The 10,214-nt window shown below is 38.5% G+C and overlaps 1 protein-coding gene across 5 annotated transcripts in view; it reads right to left on the minus strand.

The window, feature by feature from the left end:
- MBD5 (methyl-CpG binding domain protein 5) overlaps positions 1 to 10,193 on the minus strand; it is a 97,662-nt gene extending 87,469 nt beyond the window's left edge. For 2 of the 5 annotated variants that reach the window (XM_060279662.2, XM_060279641.2), the window contains exon 1: positions 9,629 to 10,193. The gene's annotated coding sequence lies outside the window, so the exon portion shown is untranslated. The remainder of the gene's footprint in view (positions 1 to 9,628) is intronic. The other 3 variants (XM_060279649.2, XM_060279646.2, XM_035131227.3) reach the window with 3 other exon arrangements.
- Positions 10,194 to 10,214: the final 21 nt, after the last annotated feature.

The following is a 10,214-nucleotide window of genomic DNA, read 5'->3' on the forward strand; positions in this document are numbered from 1 at the left end:
TTATTTATCTGCTAGCGTTGACACAGCTAAAATAACCCAAGGTACTGTGACACTTACATGACCATATTCTATAGCAATCAAAGAGCTCTTCAGGCAAGCAGACACAAAATATTCTGATTTGAATGCTGGGAAAATGTGATATCACTGCAGCATTCCTGCAACAAAAGTGCTACACTGAAGGAATCCTTATTAATTCATTGCACATAATCCATATATACTGCACATTTATGATTTGCAAAATAATACTGAGGAAATGTTAAAAGATTTTAGGCTTTAGGCTGGGTGTGTCTGCATTCTAGGGGCACTAACCACCTGGGAGGATCTCAATGGAACTCAACAGAGCTCTACTTTGCCCTTTCAGCCATGCCTCTGCCAGGCGTGGGGAAACGCTCAGTCTGCATCCACCTCTCATGTGCCCACCTAACCAGCCCTCTTTAACCAATATAGCACCAAGCAGAACGGGAGGACTGAAGAGGAAATCCAATTGAAATAACGTATATTCCGGCATATAAGACAACTGGGCGTATAAGACGACCCCCCCCCAACTTTTCCAGTTAAAATATAGAGTTTGGGATATACTTGGCGTATAAGAAATACAACCCGGCGTATAAGACGACCCCTGACTTTAGAGAAGATTTTCCTGGGTTAAAAAGTAGTCTTATATGCAGGAATATACAGTACATGTGTACTTGCCTGTGCACAGGTGGTTAGAGAAGCTAAATGACAATCTACTGAGCTCTAACAAGATCCTCAATACACCAGGTGATGTGTTCCCTGAAACAGGGAATTGGTAGCAATAGCTGGCTACCTTAGTTCAGGCATAGGCAACCTTGACTCTCCAGATGTTTTGGAACTACAACGCCCATGATCCCTAGGTAACAGGGCCAGTGGTCATGGATGATGGGAGTTGTAGTCCCAAAACGTCTGGCGGGCAGAGTTTGCCTATGCTTGATTTAAAGTGTATATTTTAATAGGACTTTCTGAATCCTATTATAATGAATCCTATTCAGAAAGTCCTACTAAAATACACAATAAAGTTCATACAAATTTAAAGCATTACTTTACCAACCATCACCAGGACTAACATTGAAGCAATTCCCAAGCAAATTAATGCCGCAATCTTGTATTTGTCTATAGAGGGTCAGGAAGCGAAGCAGCCAACAAACATTCATTAACAACTGTTGAATTTAAAAGTGACAATAGTTTATACGTTGCAAGTTCTAATATTTCAAATGAGTACTTATTTGGAGATATATCTGGTGAAATGAATCAAAACACACAACTATTTGGAAGCTTGTGGTGTTATTTTTAAGTTGTAAACTTTTGTATGTAACATGCATGCCATAGTCTCTCACTTAACAAAATAAACTGATGCCATGCTTCTTCAAATAAATCCCATTTTCAGTTGATAAACTGTAAATGAGCAAAGGGTTTGGTGGCAGATTAAGTAAACAACAGAAATTTGACATGTTTTTAAAAAGTGGCTCATATTTCAGGCTGTGGCTGCCAAGGAAAGATCCTGGGATTGTGGAAGATAGCTCTCTGCAGGGAAAAATAATTAACCCACAGTAATGTGGAAATGAAAATCACAGATTATGTGCAAGGAATTATTAGGAAAGAGATAGGCTATAATACAGCAAGTACATAATGCCATATTTATTTATGATGTTGCTATGCACTTTGCAATACTGCACATAGTTTTGGTTGCCCCATTCTAAAAAGAATGTGGCAGAACCGAAAAAGAAACAGCATTGTAAAATGAAGGACTTGATGAGCCTACAAGAAAAGGCAAAAATATGTGAGGCTTTTTAGCTTACAAAATGACATTTCAGAGGTTTCATCACACATTGATTTTGTGACCGAAGTTTCAGAAAATTTAACTGCATGAAGCATGGCTAGAGGAAGCAACTTTGCCTTTCCCCCCGAATAATACTACTACAACATTTATCAAATTAAATATATTGGTAGTGAGTTGAGGAAGAACTGAAAGAAGTACTTATTTGCAAAGCACAAAATTATTGTGCGGAATTCACTATCAGAAAAAGGATGGCACTTTTTCCAATAGCTCTTTAAAAAGAGTAAGAATCTCTTGTGAATGATTTGGGGAGGGAGTGCTTTATTTGGGAGAGGACATGCTTGGGGGACATGCTACAAAGCACTCCTTAAAGGATCAGAGTGCATTCCTTCTAGATCCTTTTAGTGGTAAAAGATCACTTCAGTTTTTCGAGCTAGTCTCTTGCTTGTTTCATAAACTTTACTATGTTACCACGGATATCCTTCTGTAAACCCAAGAACAGGGTACATTCACATTCCTTGGCCCCCACCAGTTATTAGTATCCTGAAGGCTGATATTTTTCTGCAAGGATAAGGTAAGTTTACCTTTCCCCTCCTTAGGCTTCACAGGTGTCCAGATTTGGATGTCCTGGTTTTTATCTTGGATTATAGGATTAGACAAATACATGGAAGACAACCATTATAATATGCGAGTATAACCTGTGTATTGTGGAACCAGGATACTCCATTCCACCCAATTGATTCTTTCAAAAGGTTGGAACAATCAATATTCTAAGCCCACTAACTGTGCTCAGTCCTTACTTTATTTTTAGGGTTTTTCTCCTTTTTCTTCTTCTTTTTAATCCTACGAACTTTGGGGGTTTCCCAGACCTATTGACATTTTCCTCTTTTTTTGGGTCTGGGTACATAAGGATCCAGACTCGGACTCAGAGAATGAGTTTCTTTATAGTGTGCTTAGACCTGATATAATGGTATGCCCATTATAGAATTATGGGAGTTTTATATTGATTATTGTCCAGAGTCTTTACTTGTCCTTCATCATCTCTCAGACTGGTTGCAAATTCTAGACTTCATCTAATATGTTCCATAAATGGCCCAAAACTGCAATACCTCAAGGACCGCCTCTCTCCATATGAACCAACCTGGACTAAGGGATCGTCACCTGAGGACCTTATTTGTGTGACCCCTCCATCAGAGGTCCGGAGGATGGCTACACAAGAACAGCATTTTCTGCGGTGGCTCCTTTGTGGAATGCGTTTCTTAGGGAGGGTCGCCTGGCACCTTCATTACATATATTTAGGCACCAGGTGAAAATGTTCTCTATAACCAGCCCTTTGGTTGATTAAACATTCTATGGTCATTTAAATATGTTTGTGGAAGGTGGGGTTATTGGTTTGTTTTTCTTTTTGTTTGTTTTCCATTTCATATTTTTACGCTGTAAACCACCCTATAATCTTCAGATGGAGGGTGGTATACAAACTAACTAACTAATTCCATTAGTAATGACTATTTTCCATCTGTTTTCTATTCTCACTTTCAAGAGATTTTAAGACTGGGGTGGGGGTGGGGCGAGTACTAGAAAAATTTAAAAGAAAATGGGGTTCCTAGCCTTTTTCAATATCTTGGGGAGCACTAAGAAATTTCTATGATTTTTCCCCCTGTTAGAATATGTGAAATACTTTCAAAGATGTTTATGAGTAGCCTTCTCTAACCTGGCGTTCTTTGCATCCTTTTGTTCTACAACTCCCATGATGAGAATGGTGGGAATGATTGGTTGGGAAAGGCTGATCTACATAATTAGATAATGATAATGATAATGATAATTCTGGCGTGCTTTGGTCCATGGGGTCACAAAGAGTCGGACACGACTAAACGACAACAATTCTAAGACCCGCAAAAAGAAGTGGACTACAAATAAGAATATTCCTAATTTTGTACAAAACCAAGGTTATTAATTTCATATAAATGCTAAATAGTGTGATTTTCTATTCTACCTGAATTATAAATGATACATTTCCCATTGGTAAAGCAGTAAAGTTTAGGTTTGATGACAACCTATGTATATATTTCTACCTGGCTTTAAAATTTTAATAATTGTGTCCTTCTCTTCTCATGTTATATCTATATTTCTCTTATTGACATCAAAATGTTTCCATTATTTTGCTACCACTTAGCAATTATTTCCACTCTTTCTTCTCACTCTTCTAGCATTTTTTGCCCCACAAAGCCAAATTACGGTACATTCTCCATTCTGCTGACTTCCAGCTTTCTACCACCACATCTGTATATCCTAAAATCTACCTTGCTCATTTGGTGTATTTAAATAACATTCTTCATTTCATTTTGTACTATTATCTTTTCCTTAGCTTTAGCAAGCCAGGATTCAGAAAAAATAAATGTTTTAGTGAAACAGAACAAGGAAGATGTTGTGGCACTTGCTGCACTAGAATTCTAGAGAACCAGAGTTGCAAGGCCAGAAAAAGCCACTGCTACTACCTCCAACTTTTTGTCCATGGCCTTGTATAGGATCTTAGAATGGGGGGAAGGCATACAAAAGGTCTGAGGTTGCAGAGTCTAGCCCAGATATCTTGTGAAGAACCTTGCAAGTTGATGGTTCTCTGAGAAGGCAAAGAGATCCATACTTAGTATCCCTAATTACTGAATGATGCAATAATAGATTGCAGCAGAGCCTGACTACTCTGCTGGATACAGGTTGCTTTCAGGGATAGTAGTCACCTGATCTGTGCCCATCAATGGGCTCTCTGAAGAATAGCCATAGCACCACTGAAGACTTCTGAAAACATCTGTGAAAATCATACTCTGAACCTCATCACAATCTCTAGCTTGGTATTAAAAACAGATAAAACAGAAGAAAACACACATATAATTTTGCACCTGGAATGTCACTATAGTGCCCAAAGTTCAGTGTGCTCTAGGAAACATATCCACATATACAATCTACCTTTGTGTAGCAACTAGAAAAGGTTCAGCGCGCAGCCTTTCAGAAGAAAAGAATGTTAGAAGCCATGTGTCAAATTTAATGCCATTATGCATTGAAGACTGATATATCCGAAGGAGCTCTTTAGAAAATTGATCGGGAACCCTAAAGGCAACTGATCAGAGTGTCTAGATCTTCTGAGACTACTTAAGTAGGGGTGAGGATTAATAGCCTGAAAACACATGAGCTACTAAGGTTGCTAACAATTTTATGATTTTACATAGGCAAAGTGGAAGTATCTTCTGGAGCATGGTAGTATCAAAATAATAAACTACAGCTATACAAGGTTGATTCAAGTTAGGAAATCCCTGGTCCTGAACACTACAAGGGGTACTTGACAGTGAATAAGAATAAAATCAAAATATGTGATTGAGGAGACAGTACTGCTTGGATTTTGCTTCCTAGCTAAGGCAGGACAGAATGAGGATAGGAAGCCCTCTTCTCAGGTTTAACTTTCTGGTTCCTAGTTTCCATCCAGAAAAAGCTTAGGTGTACCTAAATGCTTCAGCATTTATTCCAATAGCTAGAGAATGCCCATTCAGCACTATATAAAAATTGCATTTAAAGAATAGATGTTATTTAACAAAGTTTTGAAAAGTAAGCCATGAATGATAAGAAACTACTTGATGTAATGACTGATGGACACTGTCAGCTGATGCAGACAGAACTATTTCTATGTAATAAAAAAAGGGGGGGGGGAGAGCAGTGGTCATGCTCAAGGAGTACAACTACACAAAGGAAACTGACGAGGCTTAATGCTAATAATTGCTCCTAATCAGACTGCAGCCTTGGTGAAGGATTCCTGAAAGTTTATAACAAAAAGATCAACTGGAGATCAAGTGAATGTATCAACAATATGGCTATACATGAAACTTCACATCATCAATAGTGGTAGTAGAAATGTTGGTGTTGTTCAAGCGATCCTATCAAACGTCTTGGGGGAATAACCATAGTTCAGAGGTAGAGCATCTAATTTGCATGCTCACAGTCCAAAGTTTAAACCCCAGCATCTCCAGATAGAGCTGTCTGAAACCCTGGACAGCTGCTGCAGTCAATGTGGGCAATACCAAGCTAGATGGGGCAATGGTCCGCCTCTGTAGAAGCCAGCTTCCTGTGTTCTTTAACAATACCAGATAAGCAGGGTATGTATAAATAAATAAATAAATAAATAAAAAACCCCACACACTGTTTCCTAAAGGCTACTAGCAAGATTTCATAGTATGACTGACAAAATAATGTTCAGAATATCATACTGTGTAATCTAGGGCAGTGTTTCCCAACCAGTGTGCCTCCAGATGTTTTGGGACTACAACTCCCATCATCCCTAGCTAGCAAGACCAGTGGTCAGGAATGATGGGAGTTGTAGTCCCAAAACATCTGGAGGCACACTGGTTGGGAAACACTGATCTAGGGGAACAACTAAGCAGCCAAAAAAAACCTAATAAGTTTTAGAAACTCCAAGCACTCACAGGAGCTTGAACTCTAAAGTGGCACTGGAGAATTTAGCTACACAATGCCTATCAGGACTGTCCTCTCCTCACTGGATTGGCCCAGAAAAAAGACTTTTTTCCACAAGGAAAATAGTTTTGGCCCACTCTCAATGTTTGCTGCAGTTGCACACAGAAACAACAGGTGGAATGAACTACCAGCAAAACCAGTGCAAATACCAATGTTTAAAGAACAAGGCTGAGCTGGTTCATAGCTTCATAACTGACATTTAAAAGCTGAAACATTATTTTTACAACACATAACCTAGAATGCGTGTATAATCCGAACAGCAAGTTCCTATCCATGTTTACTGAAACTTACTAATGTAAATGGATCTTACTTCTGAGTAAATATATATAGGATTCAACTGATCAAGTATTTTGGACGAGTTGGGAGAGATGCTTTGATTCAACTGGCCCTAGGTTTTTACCACAGCTTTCCCAGCTGTAAGAAATCTTAGTATAGATGCATTTTAAGAATTACAGATACTATTTTCAAAATATGTTTCCTACGAAGTCCTATTCATGACAAATTACTGTGTTGTATGATTTAAGGACTATCACCAGTGATATCCAATAAGCATTTCAAAGGCTATATGAAGATGTGTGGTGAGGAGTTGCTTAAGAAATTTTAATGATAAAACCAGGCAGATTTTACTGTGCCACTTTAGAGTGTTACCAAGTTCTCTCTGTTCATGCCCCCCATATGTTTTCTTCAATAGGTCTTGAACAAGCTAATTCCTTCCCCAAACAGATGTATAATACACAAATGTATAATAGCTTATTTTGTTTCCTAGCTCTACCTGAATATGCCAGGGATCGAACCTATAAACATTTTCATGCAATGAATGTGCTGTGTAACTCAGTTATGGTCCCTATATATACTCACTTTCTTGCCTCTACACATACTCCAGTTCTAAGACTCAGAGTCAAGGATCTGCCTACAAAAAATATTCTTCTCTATATATTTTACTATCTCAAAGAAACATATAACTAAGTAAAATTATTACTGGTTGTTTTTGGCAGGTTTTGTGATTGGGTTTAATTTGGGGATTATTTTATATCTGAAATAAAAATAATGAATAGTAAGTTTTGAAATTAGTAATGGTCAGGTTTTGCAAAGGCCTAGGCATATGTTGAAGTCTACTATTTAGTTTTCCTAACAGAGCAATTAATGTTAAATATGTATAATTGTTTGTAAAAGTCTATGAAAGTGATTCTATGAGTGTTTATTTCAGAGTAGGTTTTGCAACATTCAATGAGGCCAATTCTCATGTACGCATACACAGAATTGGAGAATCAGGTTCTGATCATAAATCTATTCACTTTGAATGAAGTCTAATGAAAAAAAAAGTTCCTGTGAATTCAAAGTACTGGTATGCTTAGGACTGAAAGTGTTAAGATCAGTTCATTGAAGGGATTCAGATTACTGCACTAAAAACATACCTTATTAAAGAATAAATAATCAAAGCTGTATCGTATTATTTATCAACACTTACAATTATTCCATCAGTAAAGAATTGAAAATAATTCCATATTTATGTTAATAATGTTCCACAGTCCAATTTGGATACCAACAAACCTTAAGTCAGAGCAGTACCTGAAGTTAAAGTGAACCAAACTCAGGTTTTTCTATGGGTGTGATGTACCATAACAGAAAAAACAGAACAATTAAAACCCATAGGCTGTCCCAGAACAAACTTTTAAGTGCCCAGCTTTTAATAAGATTAAAATTGTGTTTAAAAAACCAGTATCTATATAAATGGATCACTACTTCACATGTATCCATATAAAATACTTTCCCCCGCTCTTCAACAGAAAAGTTATCTTGCTTAGCACTCTGAATACTGAAGGCAAGCTGTCCTTCAGACGTACAGCTGAAGCTTTTCCGCTGACTTTTCCACATTTGTTTTTCACCAAACACCTGACCTGATCAAAATTACAAGTTTTATGTTGCCATCAAGATTAGAAAAGGTACTTTTTGCCAACAAATCATGTTATCAGAGAAAGTATTCAGAAGGCCAGAATCACTTGCTGACTTCAAATAGTAGGGAAGCATCACATACCAAGCTGCATGTTACTTTGGTCAGATTCCCTGGGCCTATTGAAATGCATAGGCCATCTGTGCACATTTCACAGTTCAAACACACATTGCAGCTTTAGTAAATACCCTTCTTTAAACTATTTCAGAATAAAAACACAAAGACAATAACTCCACAACAGAGCTGCCAAAGCTGTACCAAATATGACTTGCAATAATTACCATATTTTTCCAAGCTTCTATTCCACTTTTGCAAAGTGTGGAATTTAAACAGGGCAAATTGCACCCTTACAGCAAAGTATTACTCCAAATCAACGGGATATATAGGATTGGCTTTCATTTTTATGATCAGGTAAACACATGTCTCTTTAAATTGGAAAGTTTGATTCTTAAGTACTTAATAAAAACAAATGAGAGGTCTCACCAGAAACAGGTGACACTGTAAATGGTATTAAAAATATCTACTTCATATAATGTTATTCAAACCTGCATCATTTAATGGCTCACAAACATGCTAAATAGATGGGTTAGTTATTATTATGAGCAAGCATAAAAACCTTTGCAAAGCCAGGGTCTCAAAAGTGACATAACCTAAACAAATTAATTATACACAATCAGGTGCTTCTATTTCATACTGCCAATCTTAAATACAAAATATTCAAATACCATGTAGACGCTTCAGGGAAAAGCCTTTTCCAAGTCACCCTTTCAGTCAACATCTGTCTCTCTACATAGTAGAAAGTTCCCAAGACTACTACCAACAGTAAGTAGTTAAATATCTATATATCTACATTTAGATATAGATACATATAGATATCCCCACATATACTATATAAGAACAGCAGATTGGAAGACTTTTTATATATGCCCAGAAGCAAAGCATCAACGTGGAACAAAAAAACCAAAGCAATAAAACAAAAATCAATGACACTTGATTACATAGGAAGGAATAAATAAACACTAGACAAGAGCATGGAATGTGGCATTTTCCTTTACCCAACGAGTGAGCAAATTATAATATACAAATATCCTCTACTGGCCAAGATCAGAACACAATGCTAATACCTTTCACTCTGCATCTCTCTCTCTCTAAAAAAACCACCCAAGCAAACCCTCAAACCCAAATATAACCACCACTTTACCAACCAGGAAACAAACCGCTTCTTATAGTCAAAAGTAAAAAGAGAGAGAGAGAAACAAACCCCCCTCCCACCAGCAATCCAGATCTGCTTGCCTCAGAGTGAAATTGTGGAGCAGGGGAAGGCATTGCTCGCCTTACCTCCTTCTCCCATACCCAGATAGGCTTACCTTAGCTGCCCCCCACTTTTATTTCCTTTCCTGGAGCAGTGGAGAGAGAGACACACACAAAGGGTAATAAAGGGGGAGGAGGGGAGAGCAGGGGGATGGGTGGGGGGAGAGAGAGAGCTGGCTTCTGTTGCTGCTCCTGATGTGTGTGTGGTGAGGTGTCTCCAGCCAGGGCCAAAAAGCAGCAGCAGCAGCAGCAGCAATACGGTAGTAGTAAGAGGAGGAGAGGGGGGACTGTGTTGCTAAGAGGCTTTAGCTCTCTTCTCTCTCTCTCCTCTGACGGCCGAAGCGGGGGAAGAAACTCTCCTTCTCTCACTGTCTCTCTCTGGGATCCTCTAGCTAGGCTGCGGGTGGGGGAGAAACTCAAATCTCCTCAGGCCGAGCCCTCCCCGCAAACCAATTCAAGGTGGAATTAGTGCTCTGTCCCTTTAACAATATAAATAAAAGGTTCCCCAATCTCCCCCCCTTCCCTCTCTTCTTCATCATCAGCTGCTGCTGCTGCTGAGGCTCTGGTTCTGCTGAGAGAAAGATGGGAGGCTGTCACTGCGCATGCGCCCCAAGGGAGCTTGCTGGGTTGAAGGAGGGGGGA

This window comes from Zootoca vivipara, chromosome 1 (genome assembly GCF_965207765.1).
Source record: "Zootoca vivipara chromosome 1, rZooViv2.hap1.1, whole genome shotgun sequence".
In the NCBI taxonomy this organism is placed as follows: Eukaryota; Metazoa; Chordata; class Lepidosauria; order Squamata; family Lacertidae; genus Zootoca; species Zootoca vivipara.